The following is a 20732-nucleotide window of genomic DNA, read 5'->3' as shown; positions in this document are numbered from 1 at the left end:
GTTTGTCTTGTATCCTGTTGAGGTTCAGATAGGCAATGAAATTGGCAGGTTTGTAAACACCCACCCCAGCGCCAATATACAAATACCTGATTACAAGTTCTCAGTTATTAAATACTAGCTCAGCTTTATTTCTCTAGGTTTGCAATGGCAGCTTGTGTGTTCTGTTGTTCCCAAAAGTGTATCTGATGATAAAATCATTTCCAGTATGTTCAAATCATGTTAATCAGAGCAAAGTGACTGAGGTTTTACTGTGACCACACTGAATCATGAATTAAGGGAACAGATTTCACTTTTAATGTGCAAATATTAAACATGTTGTTTAAATACTAAATAGTAACGTTCTTCTTTTAATTGTATGCAGTGGTGGTGTAGCTGTGTGTCCCAGATATTAGAGACACAAGAGGGGTGAGGTAATGTCTTTTATTCAACCAACTTCTGTAGAGGAGAGAATGACAAGCTTTCAAGCAACACAGAGCTCTTCCCAGACCTGAGGAAGAGCTCTGTGTTGCTTGAAAGCTTGCCTCTCTCACCAACAGAAGTTGGTCCAGTAAAAAAATATTACCTCACCTCCTTGTCTCTTTTTAATTGTTAACCCAATTTCAAGGAAGGATGGGAAGCAATGGTCCACATCTGACTGTTGCTTGATTGAGGTCTTCGTGGTTCTGACATTAGAGGTAGTGACCTTTTTAACAGGGTGAAACTGCTGCCCACGGAGGACTGAGAAAATTCAGGTGAGGAAATATAATTGGGAAACTATCCATATCACAAATTCTGTTTACTTTTATGATGGAGCTGTATCCCTTGTCAAATTAACCCCATGTAAGCTTTAAAGGAAGACAAGACCATTGTGCAGAATCTAAATGAACTCTACACATCTGTCCTTACTGAAGAAAATGTAGGGGAGATGCACACAGCAGAGCTGTTCTTTTGGGTTGACAAATAGGGTTGCCAACTTTCTAATGGCACAAAACTGTACACCTCTGTCCCACCCCCTTCTCCGAGGCCCCGTCCCTTCTCCAAGGCCCTGCCCCTGCTCGCTCCATCCCCCCTCTCTCTGTTGCTTGCTTTCCGCCTCCCTCACTCACTTTCACCGAGCTCGGGCAGTGGGTTGGGGTGCAGGAGGGTGAGGGCTCTGGCTGGGGGTGTAGTCTCTCTGTGGTGGGACCAGGAATGAGAGGTTTAGGGTGCAGGAAGGGACTCTGGGCTGGGGCAGGGGACTGGGGTGCAGGATCCCAGTGACATTTACTGTGGCTCCCAGGAAGCAGACCCCAGCCCCACTAGGCGCATGGGTGGCCAGGGAGGCTCCGTATGCTGTCCTCGTGCCCACAGGCACCATCCCCACAGCTCCCATTGGTTGCAGTTCCCAGCCACTGGGAGCTGTGGAGCCAGCACTGGGTCGGGGACAGCATGCAGAACCTCCCTAGCCACCCATGCATCTGCATCCAAGAGCCATGTGAAGTTGGGAAGGCAGGGAGCCTGTCAGCCACGGGCCCCCACTGCACTGCCAACTGGACTTTTGATGGCCCTGTCAGTGGTGCCAACTGGAGCTACCAGGGTCCCTTTTCAACTGGGCATTCCTATCGAAAACTGGATGCCTGGCAACCCTAGTGACAAATCTGAAGTATTGTACCGCATTGATGTGTCAGTAGAAGAGGTTTTAGAACAAACTGATAAATTCAACAGTAATAAATCACCAGGACCAGATGGTATTCACCCAAGAGTTCTGAAGGACCTCAAATATGAAACTGCAGAGCTAGTAATAGGAGTATATAACTTATTGCTGAAACGAACCTCTGTACCAGATGATTGGAAGGTAGCTAATGCAACACCATTTTTTAAAAAATGAGCTCCAGAGGCAAACCTGGCATTTATAGGACAGTAAGCCTAACTCCTAATACTGGACAAATTGATGGAAACGATGATGGACTGGAAGGGACCTCAGTAGGTCATCTAGTGAAGTTCCCTGCACTCAAGGCAGGACTACATAATAGCTAGACCGTTCACGACAGGTGTTTGTCTAGCATGTTCCTAAAAACCATCAATGATGGAGATTCCACAGCCTCCCTGGGCAATTTGTTCCAGGGCTTAGTTACCCTGACAGGAAGATTTTCGTAAAGTCCAATTTAAACCTCCCTTGCTGCAGTTTAAGCCCATTGATTCTTGCCTATCCTCAAAAGCTAAGGAGAACAATTTTTCATCCTCCTCCTTGTAACAATCATTTATTTACTTTTATGTACTATTTTTTCAATCTTTCCTCATTGGTTGCATTTTCTAGACCTTTAATAATTTTTGTTGCTCTTCTCTGGACTTTCTCCAATTTCTCCACATCTTTCCTGAAATGGTGGTGCCCAGACCTGGACACAATATTCCAGTTGAGGCCCAATCCATGTGGTGTACAGGGCAAGAATTATGTCTCATGTCTTGCTTACAACACTCCTGTTAAGTCCAAGAATGATGTTTGCTTAATTTGCAACAGTTTCACACAGTTGATACTCATGTAGCTTGTGATCCACTATAGCCCCCAGCTCCCTTTCTGCAGTACTCCTATCTTGGCAGTCATTTCCCATTTTGTATGTCTGCAACTAGAGACAGATTCATGGGGCTGGGGCTAGAGCAAGTGGGAGCTCCCTCCTCACCCATTCCACCTGTGGTCCTTCCCCTGTTTCAGCCCTCCATATGTGACCCTGCCCATGGTCCCACCCCTTTCTGCCCCTTCCCTGAGGCCCTGCCCCTGTTCCACCCAGGGTGCCCTCCCATTCTGCCCCCCCCAACTGTGGCCCAAAGATGCTGTGTCCCCCTGCTGCAGCTCTAGGCCGCAGCGAGGAGTGAGAACTTTCCCAACACTGAGGCCTCAGCAGGTAGCGAGCACTCCTCCAGTCCCAGGGCCACAGCAGGGGTCCCAGTGTTGGTGCTTCCCCTGCTGCCCCCCGTCAGATGGGGTGGGAGGCGCTGGGGGCTTCCTCTGCTGCCCCCCGGCTTCTGCTGGGGATGGTGTCAGGGAGCACATGGGGCTTCCCTTGCTGCCCCCAGCTTCTGCCAAGGACGGTTGGGGGGCGCAGGGAGGTTCCCTGCCTTCTGCCAAGATTGGAGGATGCTAGGGGCTTCCCCCACACACACCAAACTCATCCCACCCATCTGGCGTTGTTGCTCAGGAGCAGGGTCTGGGCGTGGGGGCTTTCCCTACCCGCCCAAGGCCCCCAGTTGGCCCTGGGCATGGGCCCCATAGGCCCAGTGGCTAATCTGCCACTGCATGTAACTAATTGTTCCTTCCTAAGTGCAGAACTTTGCATTTTTCCTTATTGAATTTCACCTAGACCATTTCTCCAGTCCATCAAGATCATTTTGTATTTTACTTCTGCACTTGCAACCCCTCCTCCCAGCATGGTATCACCTGCAAACTTTTGAAGTGTACTCTCTATGAAGTTATTGAACAGACCTGGACCCAGAACTGATCCCTGCAGAACCCCACTCAATATCCCTTTCTAGCTTGACTGTGAACCACTGAAAACTGCTCTCTGGGAACAGTTTTTCAACCAGTTATGCACCCACCTTACAGTAGCTCCAGGTAGGCTATATGTCCCTAGTTTATTTATGAGAAGGTCATGCAAGACAGTATCAGACGCCTTACTAAAGTCATGTAATAGCACATCTACTGCTTCCCTCCCATCCACATGGCTTGTTAAACTATCAAAGAAAGCTATCAGGTTGGTTTGACATGATTTGTTCTTGATAAATGCATGTTGACTGTTGTTACTTATTGCCTTATATTTTAGGTGTTTGCAAATTGATTGCTAAATTATTTGCTCCATTTACTTCCTGGTACTGAAGTTAAGATGACTGGTCAGTATTCCCCAGGTTATACTTAATCCCCTTTTTATAGATGGGCTCTCTGCCAGTCCTCAACAATCTCGCCCATTTTTTGTGAGTTTTCGAAGATAGTCGCTAATGGCTCAGTTCCTTGACTATTTGAGGATGTATTTCATCAGATCCTGCTGAGTTGAAGACATCTTTCTCAGCTAAGTAATTTTTAACTTGTTCTTTCCTTATTCTAGCTACTGTGCAGGAGGGATATCCCACTCACACTCTGGAAGCACTAGGACACAGGTGTGAGCTTGGTGAAAAGGGACAGAAAGGAGCCAACCAGAGACTCCACCCAGTAGAAATACATAAAAATGGCCATATTGGGTCAGACCAAAGGTCCATCTAGCCCAGGATGCTGCCTTCTGTCAGTGGCCAATGCCAGGTACCCCCGAGGGAATGAACAGAACAGGTAATCACCAACTGATCCATCCTGTTGCTCATTCCCAGCTTCTGGCAAACAGGCTAGGGACACTTCAGAGCATGATTTTGCATGGTAGCAAGTAGCAGCCAAAGCAAGGGTCTTTGATATTCAGAGAACTTTCTATAATTTTGACTGGACTTTCTCTGTGCTGTGCTGATTGGCTGTTTCCTCCAATCCTCTCCCACCCATTCCCTCACACTCTCTTCATCTCGCCTTCACTCCACAGCTGTCCCTCTTACCATGTTCTCCCCACTGTTTTTCCCACACCACCCTTCCCTTCAATGTCCCCTCTCTGTTCCCTTTTCTTTCCATTTAGCTGATCCTCTCCTAAATAGCCCCCCCAAAACATGCAGCTAACATGACGTTTGCCACCATCACACTGTTCATTCTACTTGTGTGTTCTACCCCTTCCCCTACCCTGTGTCTGTTTTGTCTAGTACATTATAAGATCTCCAGGACAGGGACCTCTACTACTCTTCATTGGCACCACACCTAACACACTCGGACCCTATTCTTGGTTGGCCTTAAGCACTAATGTAATTATGCAAGCACTGTTATTATGTGTATTACAATATAAACCAGACATCTGAGAATGCCTCTGTGGTATCCTTTGGTCTGTTATATATGTAAACAGAGTCTGAATGAGCGCTCCCCTGACATTTAGTGATGAGCTGTGGAAAAAGATTTCAGGAACTGATCTCATTTGCACGGACACACCCACCCTTCCTATGTGTCAGCATGTTGGGACTACTTGCTGAAATGATCACTCGTGGCTGGTGTTGGGGATCCCCAGTCTTCTTGTTATTGGGGAATCAGTAATAAAGGGTTGTTACCTTTGTGTGAACTGAGAGCAGCAGAACTGTACCTGGCAAACCCCAATGGAGGGACTCATCCTCAATTGAATGGCACTGGCTAGTCATGAGGCATGGGTTTCAAAGCCCAATGAGTTGAGAGAGGGTGGGGATAGGTATTTGTACTTGGTGGTGGGGGTCCTAGATACCAGTTGACCCTTCCTTTCTCCATGGTATTAAAAAAGAAAATTAGACAATTGAGAGACATGTTACACACCAAATACCTGAAATCATTGATGTCTATGTATTAGATCTACTTTGGGACAGTATGTCTATTGCAAGAGACTACTCACTGTGCACCAGCAGTGAGGTTCCCACACTAACAGCTGAAATCACTGAGAGCTGTGTTAAGTGGGGGTCCTGAAGACATCTTGGCATAGCCAGCAGGGCAGCTGGTGGAGAGGGCCAGACCAGAGAAGAGCCCCCCCAGAGAGGCACAGCAGTCAGCTGTTGGGGCAATGAGTGAGTGCCCAAGCAGTGCAGCATGTATGGTGCCTCCTTACCACCACCCCTCACGCACACACAGAGTGGGAGACGAACTCTGCGGATGGATCTCTGGACTCGGGGGCTGCACTGGCCAAGGACAGCAACTGTGCATGGGGTGCAAAGAAGGGACAGGCACGTTAAAGGGACTTTTGGGTTGCTGGACTTAAGACCCTGAGGGCAAAAGGATATTGCCCAACTTACTTGGGGGTGGGTCTTTTGCTCACGGTTTGTGTTTATGAACCCTAGTTGCGGTGTTTTCCCAAATTAATGCTGAGTTACTTCTCTCCTTTTATTAAAATTTTTTCCTACACTCAGACTCTGTGCTTGTGAGAGGGGAAGTATTGCCTCGTAGAGGCACCCAGGGGAGGTGCGTAATTGTCCCAGTCACTGGGTGGGGGCTTGAGCCGCTTTTGTGTTGTATTGTTGAAAAGGAACCCCTAGATAGTGAACCCAGCCCTTGTTGCTGCTGGCTCCATGTGGCAGAAGGGTTACATATAAATAACTTAAAACTGAACAAGGTGGATTTATGCCATCTACATAGGAGTCAGATACCAGGAGAATACAGGTTTAGGGTCAGCAGAGGGAGTGAGGAGTATTTCCTAGCAGGAAATAATTTCACAACAGAAAATAGGGAGGCATAATAGGACAAACTCAAGTGTAATACAAATTTTGTGCAGATGAGGGGGAATGGGAAAGTGGATTTCATCAGAATATTGACCTCACCAAATATAATTAACTTTTTATGTCTGGAGAGGCAGTTAACTTTATTGGGGGGTGGGGAAAAGGTGCCTGCATACCTAGATAATGAGTATGATCAAAACTGAATGAAACCCCAGATAGAAAAGGAGTGAGCAAACAGCTGCAGGATACTTGGTTGATGATTCCTCTGAAGATTAGGTTCCAGTCAGCATGGGGCAAAGTTGGTGGTCAGAATTCCAGGAAATGCTCTATCAGAGCCATTTGAGAAATGCACAGTGACACAATTTGTAATCAAGATTGTGAATAACCCATATAAGACTTGGTATAGTGTGCAGGGCTTAGACCTGAACAGACACTAGGAACACCATCAAACTTGCCAGTCGATGGTGGCAACAAACAAGGTTCCATTGTCCTTTACACCGTGATAGGAGAACACTGTAACCCAGAAAAGAGGGGGATAATGTTTTGGTTATACACCCCCTAACTGCACATGGTGAGCACACTGGACAGTAATAAGTCATAGCCACAGGCGAACACCCAGGTAGTATTTTGCATAAACATGGTTAAAGCTCTCTTCCGGAGAAAGACAAACAGCACAGGCATCTGCCATCACAGCAATGACTGTTGTGAGGAAACAAGGGTGAAGCCTCATTAGAAGAGACCATTAAAAGGGTGAGGTTGGAGGAAAGCTGTTTTCTCTTGGGGAAACCATGGCACTTTGTAGGATGTGAATTCTGTCTTCTGTGAGAGCTAAATAAACTAGTGCTGACTCCATGAGGGTTATGTGAGCTACAGAACAAATTTGGGATACAGAAAGATCAGGCATTTTAGGTTAAGCCAGTTACTACTTTACACACTCTCTCTCTCTCTCTCTCTGTCTCTGTGTCTCTCTTACAATGAAGCAATATTGTCTCTTCCGCACACCCTGGGTAAAGCCTTTTGTTGTCTTTAGTCTCTGTGCTGTTGCTAGGAGGAGAAGTAGCCTACAGTTACTGCCCTCAGTGAAACCAGCTACACAGTCAAATGTGGTTAAAACAATTTCTAGAAATGCTCTTATTTATGAGCCGGTTGAGAGCAGGACAGGTGGGAATCTGGGGCCCTGAGCTCTTCTCTTTTTTAGTCAAAAATCTTCTTTAGCAACTGGCACCAGAACTTCATGCAGAAAAGTAGCAACTGTAGCTCCAAAATGAACACACTAGTCTAACTATTATTGCTGCTTGATCTATAATTTCTAGAACTAGTGCTGCCACTGCTTAAGGTCTGCTATCCCCACTATGGCTACTGGCACTGACAATGTTACCTAGGCATGGTCTAGTGAGAGTGAGAAGACCTGTGCCCTATTCCCAACTCTGGTTTTATTTGGCTGAATAACCTAGGATAACCAAACTGGTTTTATGCCTGAGCTTTCCCCATTTGTATAGTGATACCTTTATAATCCTGAGAAGAAAGTAGCTATATACATTCAAATTATTACTGTTACACATGGCGGGAATGGCAATATCACATTCTTCGACGCTTTCTTGATGGAGAGCGCAGATTCGCACTCTAAGGATGAGATACTGCAGATGTGAATGGAGATTCACAGTGTTGAGTTGTTTCAGTACAAACTGCTCTAGAACATCAAGAGACTCCAAAGAGGGATTAAAAATACTGGGGATGATAAAAGTTCAGTGTGTTCATTTGTTCAGCAAAGAGTGAGAGAAGTGAGATGTAGCCGCTTTCTGCTGAGCATTTATCACAGACACACTTGGCTAAGCTCATTCAGCTTTAGGCAGAAGTTACTCTCCACCCAGACGTTACATTTCCGTTCTGTATTAGCACAGCTTGCCTGGCAATGCTTCTCTTGGCTCAGTCTCCATACAGTTCCACAGAAGTTATTAAATAGCATTTCAAAAGAGGCCTGGCCTGATTTTCAGAGGTGCTCAACATACACAGCTTTCACTGACATCACCTCTGAAAATCAATCCAGTAGGCTTGTCTCCTATTTCCATTTAGGACTTTGAACCTGGGCATTCTAGAAGTTCATCTTCTTGAAGGTAATCTTATTGCCTTTTAAGGTGAGATGAGCTCCAATCATAAAATTCTGATTAGGGCCAGAACTAGATTTTAACAATTCTAATTTCAGGGGTGTATGGATTTAGGGCTTGGCCCATTTAAAATCATGAACCATTTACAAAATTAATGTTTTCTAAGCCTTTAATCATTTTTGTTGCACGCTCTGGATTTTCTCCAGTTTGCTCACATCTTTCCTGAAATGTAGTGCCCACAACTGGACACAATACTGCAGTTGTGGCTTTAGTGTGGAGAAGAGTGGAAGAATTACTTCTCATGTCTTGCTTAGTATGCTTCTACTGATACATCCCAGAATGATCTTCACATTTTTTGCAGTAGTGTTACATTCTTGATTCGTATTTAGTTTGTGCTTAACTATAAGCCCCAGATCCTTTTCTGCAGTAGTCCTTCCTAAGCAATCATTTCCCATTTTGTACTAATTGTTTAATTGTTTATTTCTTCCTAAGTGTAGTATTTTGCATTTATCCTTACTGAATTTCATTCTATTTATTTCAGACCATTTCTCCAGTTTGTCAAGATCATTTTGAATTCTAATCCTATCCTCCAAAGTGCTTACAACCCCTCTCAGCTTGGTATCATCTCCAAACTTTATTTGTGTAGTCTATGCTATTATCTAAATCATTTAAGAAGTTATTGAGCAGAACTGGACCAAGGACAGACCCCTGTGGGACCTCACTTGATATGCCCATCTGGGTTGACTGTGAAATATTCATAACTAGTCTCTGAGAGCATGGCTACACTGGCAGATGTAGAGCACTTTGAGTTAAACCAGCCTTCGGAGAGCACAGTAGGGAAAGTGCTGCAGTCTGTCCACACTAACAGCTGCAAGCATGCTGGCATGGCAACATTTGCGGCACTTGCAGCGGCATTTGGAGCGGTGCATTATGGGCAGCTGTCCCACAGAGCACCGTTTCCTATTCTGGCGCTGTGGCTTGTGGGAAGGGTGTGGGGAGTGCAGGGCATTCTGGGTCCTGTCCCAACGCATCGTTATGCATCAGTTCGCATCCCAGCAATCCCTGTGCTTCCGTCCATCTGTCCACATTTGGCATCATCTTTCAATGTTTTTTTGTGCTGCATGCTCTGTCTTTTGGGCTGCGGGAATGGAGCCCAAATAGCTGAGGAGTATGCTGACAAGTCTCGCCAGCACATCACATTTGGCCGTAGAGTTACTCCTTAAGATCCAAACTGACAGTGAAGACTCCGATGATGATATCGATGATATCAACTCGAGTAACACATACAACGCGAGATTGCTTGTGGCATTCATGGACATGCTCACCACAGTGGAATGTCACTTTTGGGCTCAGGAAAAAAGCACTGAATGGTGGGATCACATCATCATGCAAGTCTGGGATGATGAGCAGTGGCTGCAGAACATTCGGATGGGGCGGCAGGGGGCAGTCAGGGGCAGGGGTTCCTGGGGCAGTCAGGGGACAGGGAGAAGGGGTAGTTGGATGGGGTGGCGGGGGGCAGTTAGAGGCAGGGGTCCAGGGGTGGTCAGGGAGAAGGGGTGGTTGGATGGGGCAGGGGTCCATGGGGGGGCCTCAGGAATGAGAGGAGGGGTTGGATGGGGTGGTGGGGATCCAGGGGCAGTCAGTGGACAGGGAGTGGGGGTGTGTGTGGATGAGGCAGGAGTCCCAGGGGGGCCGTCAGGGAACAGGGGCAGTTGGATGGGCAGGAGTCTTGGGGAGAGGGCAGATAGGAGGTAGGGGCCAGGTCATGACCCCCTCCCCTAACCAGTCCTCCATACAATTTAATGTGGCCCTCAGGCCAAAAAGTTTGCCTGCCCCTGATCTAACCTATGTGGGGCCTCCCATGAGATCATCTCCATCCATCTTTTGTTGGATCGAACACTTAAAATTGGTGGGTTGATCTGGGTTCTGGCATATGGAAAAGATGGCCAAGCCAGCTGAGCTGGTGTTAAGTCACTTGGGTAGACAATGAAGGCAGGTTGGTCCAATGCCTAACATCCTCATTCATAACATGATGAAATCACCATGTGACCTCAATATTTCATTGTTGTTTCATGTCAAAAGCATCCAGCTGGCACATTTGTGTCACTGTGGTGGCTCAGGTTTTAGAGCCAAACAAAAGGACAGAAGCCAGTACTGATTGATAGCTGTGCATCTTAATGAGTTGATATGTGATTTTGATTCCACAGAAGCTTCCAAAGACTGTGCATAACACCTGTAGCCTTGCCGATTCAATGGTTCATGTCAGCAAGGCAACCTCTCTCCTTGGTGACAATGAAGCCAAAATACTCAAGTATGTTGATGAATTTAACTTCTTGTCCATTGATTACAATGGTTGGGCTAGAGGTCTGGTCATCAGCCACTTCATCAGTTTGATAGTCTTTCAATTGACTTGAAGACCAAGCTTACTGGCTTCTTCCATAAATATATTCAGGTTATTGATGAGATTGAATTGTGAGGGTGCCATCTGCCCATTCCAGTGTGTTATGCAAAAGTCATGCAGCATCACTTCCAGTATGTGGCTAGTGATGACTTTCAGCTTTTGGTCAATAATGGTGTTGAACTCACACACCTTTGATGGCTACCACTGTTGACCTCAAACCAGTTGGGCATTCTAGTACCTAAGTGGACACAGCTCTCACTTTGATGGCACATTTCTATGAGACGTCAGAGGAGATTGCCAGTCACACCAGCAGCTTGCAGCCAGAGCCAAAGGGAGCGACAACCAACAGAATCGAAGGAAGCTTTAAATCAATACATGCTATATACACCTCATCCTTCCTATGCCAAAACTTCGTTTTCAATAGTTCATCTAATGGTAAAAGGCTGCTCCATGGTTGACTGGCCAGATGTAAACCTGGTGGCCCGCTAGATTATGTACATTCCTTATGGCAGGCTTGACACACGCAAAAAGAACCAGTGTAACAGTTTACTTGAAATGAAAAGCAAAGTGATGCTGCTGTGATTGGGCCACAAAAGAGCATCACCTTTCCCTCTCCCTTTCCAAAATGGGAGCCTAATCCCATGGTGCCAGTTGTTGGGTAGTTTCTCATGAATCCACACTTTGGTGATAATATGGGTCAGGCACTACAAGATGGAATCCCCACCATGCTTGATCATCTCAGTACCTTTACCACAAATACTGGCAGTATGGCCATTCTTGAGTTTTTAAGCTGCTTATCAAACGTCCTTGAGAGCGACATCCTCTACATTACATGAATGGGCAGTCACTGGACTCTTCACATCCTCCTGGAGCTGAGGATCTGCAGTTCTGATCTACTTGGACATTCTGCTTTGGTGTTCAGTATGTTACCATGTCTATCACTGATGAGTGAAGATCTATGCCTTGGACCAGCTTTTAAGGTGCACAGTTCTTTACAGATAGTGCCATAGTTGTTTCTGGATAATACAGCTTCCATCAATTGAGACTTATTTGCCCAAAACAGCTCATGGTCCAGCTTTAAAGTTGTGTTACACGAGGCATTGAAGTGTCAGTATTCTTGGATGTTCCTATTTTAGCAAGCCGCACGTATTTTTCTATGACGTTCAGGATCTGTTGATTGATCTATTGAATGTTTAGGGCTGGGGCACATTTTCCCCAGCACTTTGCTGATGATGTCCATAATAGAAGCCTGGAAAGAGTCCCACAAGTTGTTGATTGGCTTCTGTTCAAGGCTTTTATCAGCAAGGGCTGGAGCTTCAAATCGTTTGCAGCTTTCAGCCTCGTATTCCACTCTGACAGCAGCATCTGTCAGTTTCTGTAAGTCTAAATGACTAATGGAAGGCTTGCTTTGGGTTGTCTTCAACTACAGTTTCACTGTGGCCACGAACAACCTGTGGTCAATATTGTCAACTTCAGCACCCCTGAACATCCAACAGTGTTTATACAGCTTCTCCACTGACTGGATATGAGAATGTGCTCTACTGCTTTGTGGGTTCATTCATCATTCGAATACTACATTCACGCTTTTGTGTTCTACCGTTGGAAATTGGGGTCAGAAACATGGAGTCTGGTTGCAGCACAAAGCACAAGCAATCAGGTGAGCAAAGCCCACAGGTAAGTGGGGAACATGAATACCTGGGAGACGAGTCGGAAACAAGAGGGAGCATGGGCTAAAATGGCAGAGAGAAAGAAGGGTCAGGGCAAAACTGGGAGGCAAGATCAAACCAGTATCTTAGATGCCTATATACAAATACAGGAAGTATGGGTAATAAGCAGGAAGAACTGGAAGTGCTATTAAATAAATACAACTATGACATTGTTGACGTCACTAAAACTTGGTGGGATAATACACATGATTGGAATGTTGGTGTGGATGGGTACAACTTGCTCAGGGAGGATAGACAGGGGGAAAAAGGAGGAGGTTTTGCCTTATATATTAAAAATGTACACACTTGGACTGAGGTGGAGATGGACATAGGAGACGGAAGTGTCGAGAGTCTCTGAGTTAGGCTAAAAGGGGTAAAAAACAAGGGTGATGGGAGTCTACTACAGGCCACCTAACCAGGTGAAAGAGGTGGATGAGGCTTTTTTTTAAACAACTAACAAAATCATCCAAAGCCCAAGATTTGGTGGTGATGGGGGGATGTCAACTATCCAGATATATGTTAGGAAAATAACACCGCGAGGCACAGACTATCCAATAAGTTCTTGGACTGCATTGCAGACAACTTTTTATTTCAGAAGGTTGAAAAAGCTACTGGTGGGAAGCTGTTCTGGACTTGATTTTTAACAAAAAGGAAGGAACTCATTGAGAATTTGAAAGTAGAAGGCAGCTTGGGTGAAAGTGATCATGAAATCATAGAGTTTGCAATTCTAAGGAAGGGTAGAAAGGAATACAGCAAAATAGAGACAATGGATTTCAGGAAGGCAGATTTTGGTAAGCTCAGAGAGCTGATAGGTAAGGTCCCATGGGAATCAAGACTGAGGGGAAAAACAACTGAGGAGAGTTGGTAGTTTTTGAAAGGGACACTATTAAGGGCCCAAAAGCAAGCTGTTCCGCTGGGTAGGAAAGATAGAAAATGTGGCAAAAAACCACCTTGGCTTAACCATGAGATCTTGCATGATCTAAAAAATAAAAAGGAGTCATATAAAAAATGGAAACTAGGTCAGATTACAAAGGGTGAATATAGGCAAATAACACAAGAACGCAGGGGCAAGATTAGAAAGGTAAAGGTACAAAATGAGCTCAAACTAGCTACGGGAATAAAGGGAAACAAGAAGACTTTTTACCAATACGTTAGAAGCAAGAGGAAGACCAAGGGCAGGGTAGGCCCACTGCTCAATGAGGAGGAAGAAACAGTAACAGGAAACTTGAAAATGGCAGAGATGCTTAATGACTTCTTTGTTTCGGTCTTCACTGAGAAGTCTGAAGGAATGTCTAACATAGTGAATGCTAATGGGAAGGGGGTAGGTTTAAAAGATAAAATAAAAAAAGAGCAAGTTAAAAATCACTTAGGAAAGTTAGATGCCTGCAAGTCACCAGGGCCTGATGAAATGCATCCTAGAATATTCAAGGAGCTAATAGAGGAGGTATCTGAACCTCTAGCTATTATCTTTGGAAAGTCATGGGAGACGGGAGAGATTCCAGAAGACTGGAAAAGGGCAAATATAGTGCCCATCTATAAAAAGGGAAATAAAACCAACTCAAGAAACTACAGACCAGTTAGTTTAACTTCTGTGCCAGGGCAGATAATAGAGCAAGTAATTAAGGAAATCATCTGCAAACACTTGGAAGGTGGTAAGGTGATAGGGAATAGCCAGCATGGATTTGTAAAGAACAAATTGTGTCAAACCAATCTGATAGCTTTCTTTGATAGGATAACGAGTCTTGTGGACAAGGGAGAAGCGACGGATGTGGTATACCTAGACTTTAGTAAGGCATTTGATACGGTCTCGCATGATATTCTTATTGATAAACTAGGCAAATACAATTTAGATGGGGCTACTATAAGGTGGGTGCATAACTGGCTGGATAACCATACTCAGAGAGTAGTTATTAATGGTTCCCAATCCTGCTGGAAAGGTATAACAAGTGGGGTCTGGCAGGGGTCTGTTTTGGGACCGGCTCTGTTCAATATCTTCATCAACAACTTAGATATTGGCATAGAAAGTACGCTTATTAAGTTTGCAGATGATACCAAACTGGGAAGGATTGCAACTGCTTTGGAGGACAGGGTCATAATTGAAAAAGATCTGGACAAATTGGAGAAATGGTCTGAGGCAAACAGGATGAAATTTAACAAAGACAAATGCAAAGTGCTCCACTTAGGAAGGAAAAATCAGTTTCACACATACAAAATGGGAAGAGACTGTCTAGGAAGGAGTATGGCAGAAAGGGATCTAGGGGTCATAGTGGACCACAAGCTAAATATGGGTCAATAGTGTGATGCTGTTGCAAAAAAAAGCAAACGTGATTCTGGAATGCATTAACAAATGTGTTGTGAGCAAGACAGGAGAAGTCATTCTTCCGCTCTACTCTGCGCTGGTTAGGCCTCAACTGGAGTATTGTGTCCAGTTCTGGGCACCGCATTTCAAGAAAGATGTGGAGAAATTGGAGAGGGTCCAGAGAAGAGCAACAAGAATGATTAAAGGTCTTGAAAACATGACCTATGAAGGAAGGCTGAAAGAAGTGGGTTTGTTTAGTTTGGAAAAGAGAAGACTGAGAGGGGACATGATAGCAGTTTTCAGATATCTAAAAGGGTGTCATCAGGAGGAAGGGAAAACTTGTTCACCTTAGCTTCTAAGGATAGAACGAGAAGCAATGGGTTTAAACTGCAGCAAGGGAGGTTTAGGTTGGACATAAGGAAAAAGTTCCTAACTGTCAGAGTGGTTAAACACTGGAATAAATTGCCTAGGGAGATTGTGGAATCTCCATCTCTGGAGATATTTAAGAATAGCTTAGATAAATGTCTATTAGGGATAGTCTAGACAGTATTTGGTCCTGCCATGAGGGCAGGGGACTGGACTCGATGACCTCTCAAGGTCCCTTCCAGTCCTAGAATCTATGAATCCATGAATCACTTACAATAATTGTTTATGGTTGCTTCCAAAAAGAAATGTCCGATGCTTTCTGGCCAACCTGTCCTAACATCAGCTCCCAGTGTGATGTTGGCATTGCATAGCACAAAGGTAATGTCATGAATGGATACTCTGGTGATGACATCACACATGGCTCATGTATTGTCTATGAGGGCTTTACAAGCTTTCCTTGACAAGGCCAAGGCAACACTACCGAAGCTGACACAGCTTCCACTCTCACGATTGGAGTTTTGCCATAAATAATGAGAGCCATTAATAATCATTTCACCAGCACTGCTCCAATGGGTTTTGCAGAGTCCTGCCATGGAAATGTTGTATTGGTTCAATTCACGTGGCAAAAAGGGAGGAGCACCAATAGTTTTTAGGGTGAGTATGTTCCAAACAGCAACTCTACATTGTGCATGAAGGTCCAAAAATCATGAGTCCATCATTCTATGAGGGAGTTTGTTCTGGGTTCCAGACCGAGTAATGTTTTGTGTGCAGTTCATACCAGCAAAAACCTGCATCACTTCCCCACAGACAGCAGGCAATTCTGGTTTGTCAGCTAGCCGGGAGTAGAAATCTCCCATCAGAAAGTGGAAATCTGTATAAGTCAGAAGCTTGTGGCAGATGTTGAATTGTAGAGCACTCCTGTGCCAGATATGGATGAAAACGAAACAGGAGGCGTAATCTTGTTTAATGTAAAAACCCCACACTTGCCATGCTGCACAGACAAGCTGAAATCCAATACACAATGGATGCCAAAGGCACTCGATCACACCCTTCATGAAGCAGCAGGGGATGGCGAACAGATCAGCTATACAGAAATAAAAGTCAAAGGAGCACAGCATGAAAACAAAGGAAAAGAAATATTTTCTGGGTGCACAATGGAACGTGTCATGCCACATGTGCAAGAACTGTACAAAGCTGTCTCATCCATACAGGATGCAGCCTGAAGCCTGCTATAGTCCTCATGCAAAGAAAAGAAGTTGTCCACACTCTGCAAATAAAGTGAAGTTTAGCATACTCTGAACACAGAGAAAAGCATCAAGATTGTAGTAAAGTGGCCATGATAGGGTTAGCTGTGTTCCTTAGAGTGTTACTGGTTATTGGGAGCTAAATTCTCTGAGAGAATATAATTGAAGTTATAATGAGCTCCCAGTGAGATGTTATAACTGAGAGGGCCAAGATGATGTATAAGGAAGGGATTTATCAAGTAGGAGTAAAAAGAGGTATTTCCTATGTATCCGGCATTAGTGAAACTATTACTGGAATAGTGTGTCCAGTTCTGGTGTTCACACTTCAGTTAAGGTGTTGAAAAACTGGAAAGGGTTCAGAAAAAAGCTTGAAGAATGATCTGAGGTCTAGAAGGATGCCTTATAGTGAGAGACTTAATAGAATAAATCTACTTAGTTTATTCAAGAGAGGTTAAAAGGTGACTTAATCACAGTCCTCAGATACTAATATGGGGAAGACACTTCTGATAGTAGATGCCTCTTTAATCTAGCAGAAAAAGGGATAACAAGGTCCAGTGATTACTGGTTTGATGTTGAAACTAGACATGCTTTAGTTAACTAGAAATGTTTTGAGAAAAGTTATTGGGCTCAGTATGGAGTAACTGGATGAAGTTCTGTGGCCTGAGTTAAACTGGAAGTCTGACTAGATCAGTGGTTCTCAAAGCCACTCCACCGCTTGTTCAGGGAAAGCCCCTGGTGGGCTGGGCATGTTTGTTTACCTTTCGTGTCCACAGGTTTGGCCAGTCGTGGCTCCCACTGACTGCAGTTCGCCGATCCAGGCCAATGGGGGCTGCGGGAAGCGGTGCGGGCCAAGGGATGTGCTGGCCACCCTTCCCGCAGCCCCCATTGGCCTGGAGCGGCGAACCACAGCCAGTGGGAGCCGCTATCAGCTGAACCTGCAGACACAGCAGTTAAACAAACCGGCCTGGCCTGCCAGGGGCTTTCCCTGAACAAGCGGCGGACCAGCTTTGAGAACCACTGAACTAGATGACCTAATAATTCCTTCTGGCCTCAAAAAAATTAAGATTCTAGACTAACTGAGACTAGAAAAACAGTTCCAATATAAAAAAATTGCAGCATTTACCTTGAGAGATGGTAGATTCTTTACATCAAGGCTGGATATCTTTTCAAAAACTATGCTAGGGCTCAAACAGAAGTTTGGGCTTAATGCAGAAATTGCTAGGTAAAGAGGCCAGACTAGATGATCACAATAGTGCCTTCTGATCTTAATATCTCTGACATTTATTAATTAGGTCTACATGCCGCTTAGAGATGGAAACAGACCAGTGTTGTCCGTTGGCAGCATTTTTACCTCAGTCTCAGTAATCCAGAATGGTGAATGGGAATGCCAACATGGCGAACTCGAGAGAGTTCTATTCATTGGTGATCACTTAATATGAATATATAAATAGGTGTATGGCTTGGTGGAAAATATTATTATGCTAAAGTTAAGCACTGAGCAGGTTCAAGGGATCGGGAGGGAAAGAAGCCTATCAGGAGCACCCGTTCTCCCAGCTGAAAGTAGACATCTATATGAATCAGAAGTTTGCAGTAGACTTTGATTAGGAGAACAGTCCTGTACTGAATATGAACCAAAAGAACAAAGGAGGCTTATTCTTGTTTAATGTGAAACCCCCAAGCCTGCTGTACATGTAGGTTGAAATCCAACATAAAATGTATTTCAAAGGCAGCCAGTCACACCATTCACAAAGCAGCAGAAGGCCCACAAACCAGCTATACAGAGTACTGTAGAATTAAAAGGAGTCTGCTAGGTACAGAATAAAGACAGAGATACAATGGAAAAGACATACTTTTCTGGGGGTGCACAATGGCAGCAGTTGTACCACATGTGCACCAACTGTACAGAAACAATCTCCTCCTGTCATAAACAGATAAGTAAGAGTTAATAGAACAGAAGTACTTCATATCTCTTTTGCCTGTAAACGGTTAACAAGATCAGTGAGCCTGGCTGTTACCTGACCAGAGGACCAATCAGGGGACAGGATACTTTCAAATCTTGAGGGAGGGAAGTTTTGGTGTGTGCTGTTAGTTTTTGGTTGCTGTTCTCTCTGGGTTCTGAAAGGGACCAAACGTGCAACCAGGTTTCTCTCCAATCTCTCTGATACAGTCTCTTATATGTCCAGAATAGTAAGTACTAGGTAGATAAAGCAAGTTAGGCTTATGTTTGTTTTCTTTATTTGCAAATGTGTATTTGGCTGGAAGGAGTTCAAATTTGTATTTTGCTGAAAGGATTTCAATTTGTACTTGTATACTTAGGCTGGGAGGGTATTCCCAGTGTCTATAGCTGAAAGACCCTGTAACATATTCCATCTTAAATTTACAAAGATAATTTTTACTGTTTTCTCTTTCTTTAATTAAAAGCTTTTCTTGTTTAAGAACCTGATTGTTTTTTTATTCTGGTGAGACCCCAGGGGACTGGGTCTGGATTCACCAGGGATTTGGTGGGGAGAAAGGAGGGAAGGGGAGGAGAGAGGTTAATTTTCTCTCTGTGTTAGGATTACTTTCTCTCTCAGGGAGAGTCTGGGAGGGGGAGAGAGAAGGAGGGGGAAGGTGGATTTTCCTCTCTGTTTTAAGATTCAAGGAGTTTGAATCACAGTGATCTTCCAGGGTAACCCAGGGAGGGGAAGCCTGGGAGAGGCAACAGTGAGGGAAAGGGCTTACTTTCCTTGTGTTAAGATCCAGAGGGTCTGGGTCTTGGGGGTCCCTGGGCAAGGTTTTGGGGGGACCAGAGTGTACCAGGCACTGAAATTCCTGGTTGGTGGCAGCGCTACAAGTACTGAGCTGGTAATTGAGCTTAGAGGAATTCATGCTGGTACCCCATCTTTTGGACGCTAAGGTTCAGAGTGGGGAATTATACCATGAAACCCCCACACAGGATGTAGCCGGCAGCCAGCCATAGCCCCATGCAGAGAAGGAATGTTTGCCACACTCTGTAAATAAAATGAAACTTAGCATAAACCTTTCACATAGAGAAAAACACTGAGGTGAATGCATTACATTCTGAAGCTAGAAAGCAAGTATGGCTCTATTGGCCACCAAGGATTATCCAACCCTGTGAAGCAATGAGCCAGCAGGGCCTGGGGGCATGGAATTTTAATAAGGGGAACCTGAATGCAGAGACACATAAGACAATTTAGTAAAAGGTGATACAGAGAAAAAAGTAGACATTCCCACATGAACAGTTCATCTTAATGTAAAAACCAAGATCCACCAGTTCAGGGAGGTTAAGTAGCATTTGTTTCCTATATTGTGTTGTACTTGCAAAATGGAGGAAGATAATGCATCCAAGGCAGCGCCGGCTTCAGGCACCAGCATTCCAAGCAGGTGCTTGGGGTGGCAATCTGCAAGGGGCGGCAGTCTGTGTGTTTTTGCCCCCAAGCAGTGCGCTGAATTGCCGCCGCGGACAGTGGAGGCCTTTAGGGCGGCACGTGCATTTCCATGGAGGCGGCAATTCGATGGCAGTTTCTATGTTCAGCTGTCTGCGGCAGAGCAGCTTCTGTCTTCCAGCTGAAGACAGAAGCTGCCGCTGAATTGCCACTGCCACAGAAACGTCTGTGCCGCCCTAACGGCCAGGGTCGGCTCTAGCAATTTCGCCGCCCCAAGCACGGCGGTACGCCGCGGGGGGCGCTCTGCTGCTCGCCTGTCCCGCAGCTCCAGTTGACCTGCCGCAGGCGTGTCTGCGGGAGGTCCACCTGAGCCACGGGACCAGCGGACTGTCCGCAGCCACTCCTGCGGCAGCTCCACCAGAGCCACCTGCCGCCCTCCCAGCAACCGGCAGAGCACCCCCCGTGGCGTGCCGCCCCAAGCACGCGCTTGGCACTGTGGCCTGGAGCCGGCCCTGCTAACGGCACACGGACTGCCACCGCCATCCGCAGCGGCAATTCGGCGCGCTGCTTGGGGCGGCAAAACAGTAGAGCCAGCCCTGATCCAAGGTACCTTCATCCTGAATGGACTCCAGGAATTTGCAGCGAGTCATCTGTGATAGAGCAGAATAATCCTAAATTAGTCTGGAAAATAGTGAGGGGGCAGCATTGGCTGTGATAATCCCACTCACCAGAAAGTATAATGACATTATTTTGATAACTGTAACACCATTTATTCTGAGCCCACTGATTTAATGACTTAATTTGTTGGTTCTCTCTAAGCAACCAATGCGTTGCTGGATTTCAGGCACAGAATCTTCCACTTCAGAGACTCATTCAGCCAAAAGAGCTCACTATCATGTGACTATGGTAAAGTCACTGGAAGAGCTTTACTCTAACTCTGAACATGGAACTATATTAGAATAAGGAATATGGCATTATCTTTAAA

The 20732-nt window shown here is 45.2% G+C and overlaps 1 long non-coding RNA gene across 1 annotated transcript; it reads left to right on the top strand.

The window, feature by feature from the left end:
- The first annotated feature begins 1913 nt into the window (after positions 1 to 1913).
- LOC127032697 (uncharacterized) lies at positions 1914 to 5927 on the top strand. The gene is made up of 2 exons (XR_007768874.1): positions 1914 to 4270; positions 5385 to 5927. It is a non-coding gene; the product is annotated as an uncharacterized LOC127032697 (long non-coding RNA).
- Positions 5928 to 20732: the final 14805 nt, after the last annotated feature.

The sequence above is a fragment of the Gopherus flavomarginatus genome, chromosome 1 (genome assembly GCF_025201925.1).
Source record: "Gopherus flavomarginatus isolate rGopFla2 chromosome 1, rGopFla2.mat.asm, whole genome shotgun sequence".
NCBI lineage: Eukaryota > Metazoa > Chordata > Testudines > Testudinidae > Gopherus > Gopherus flavomarginatus.
This window is presented reverse-complemented; position numbering and strand designations above follow the sequence as displayed.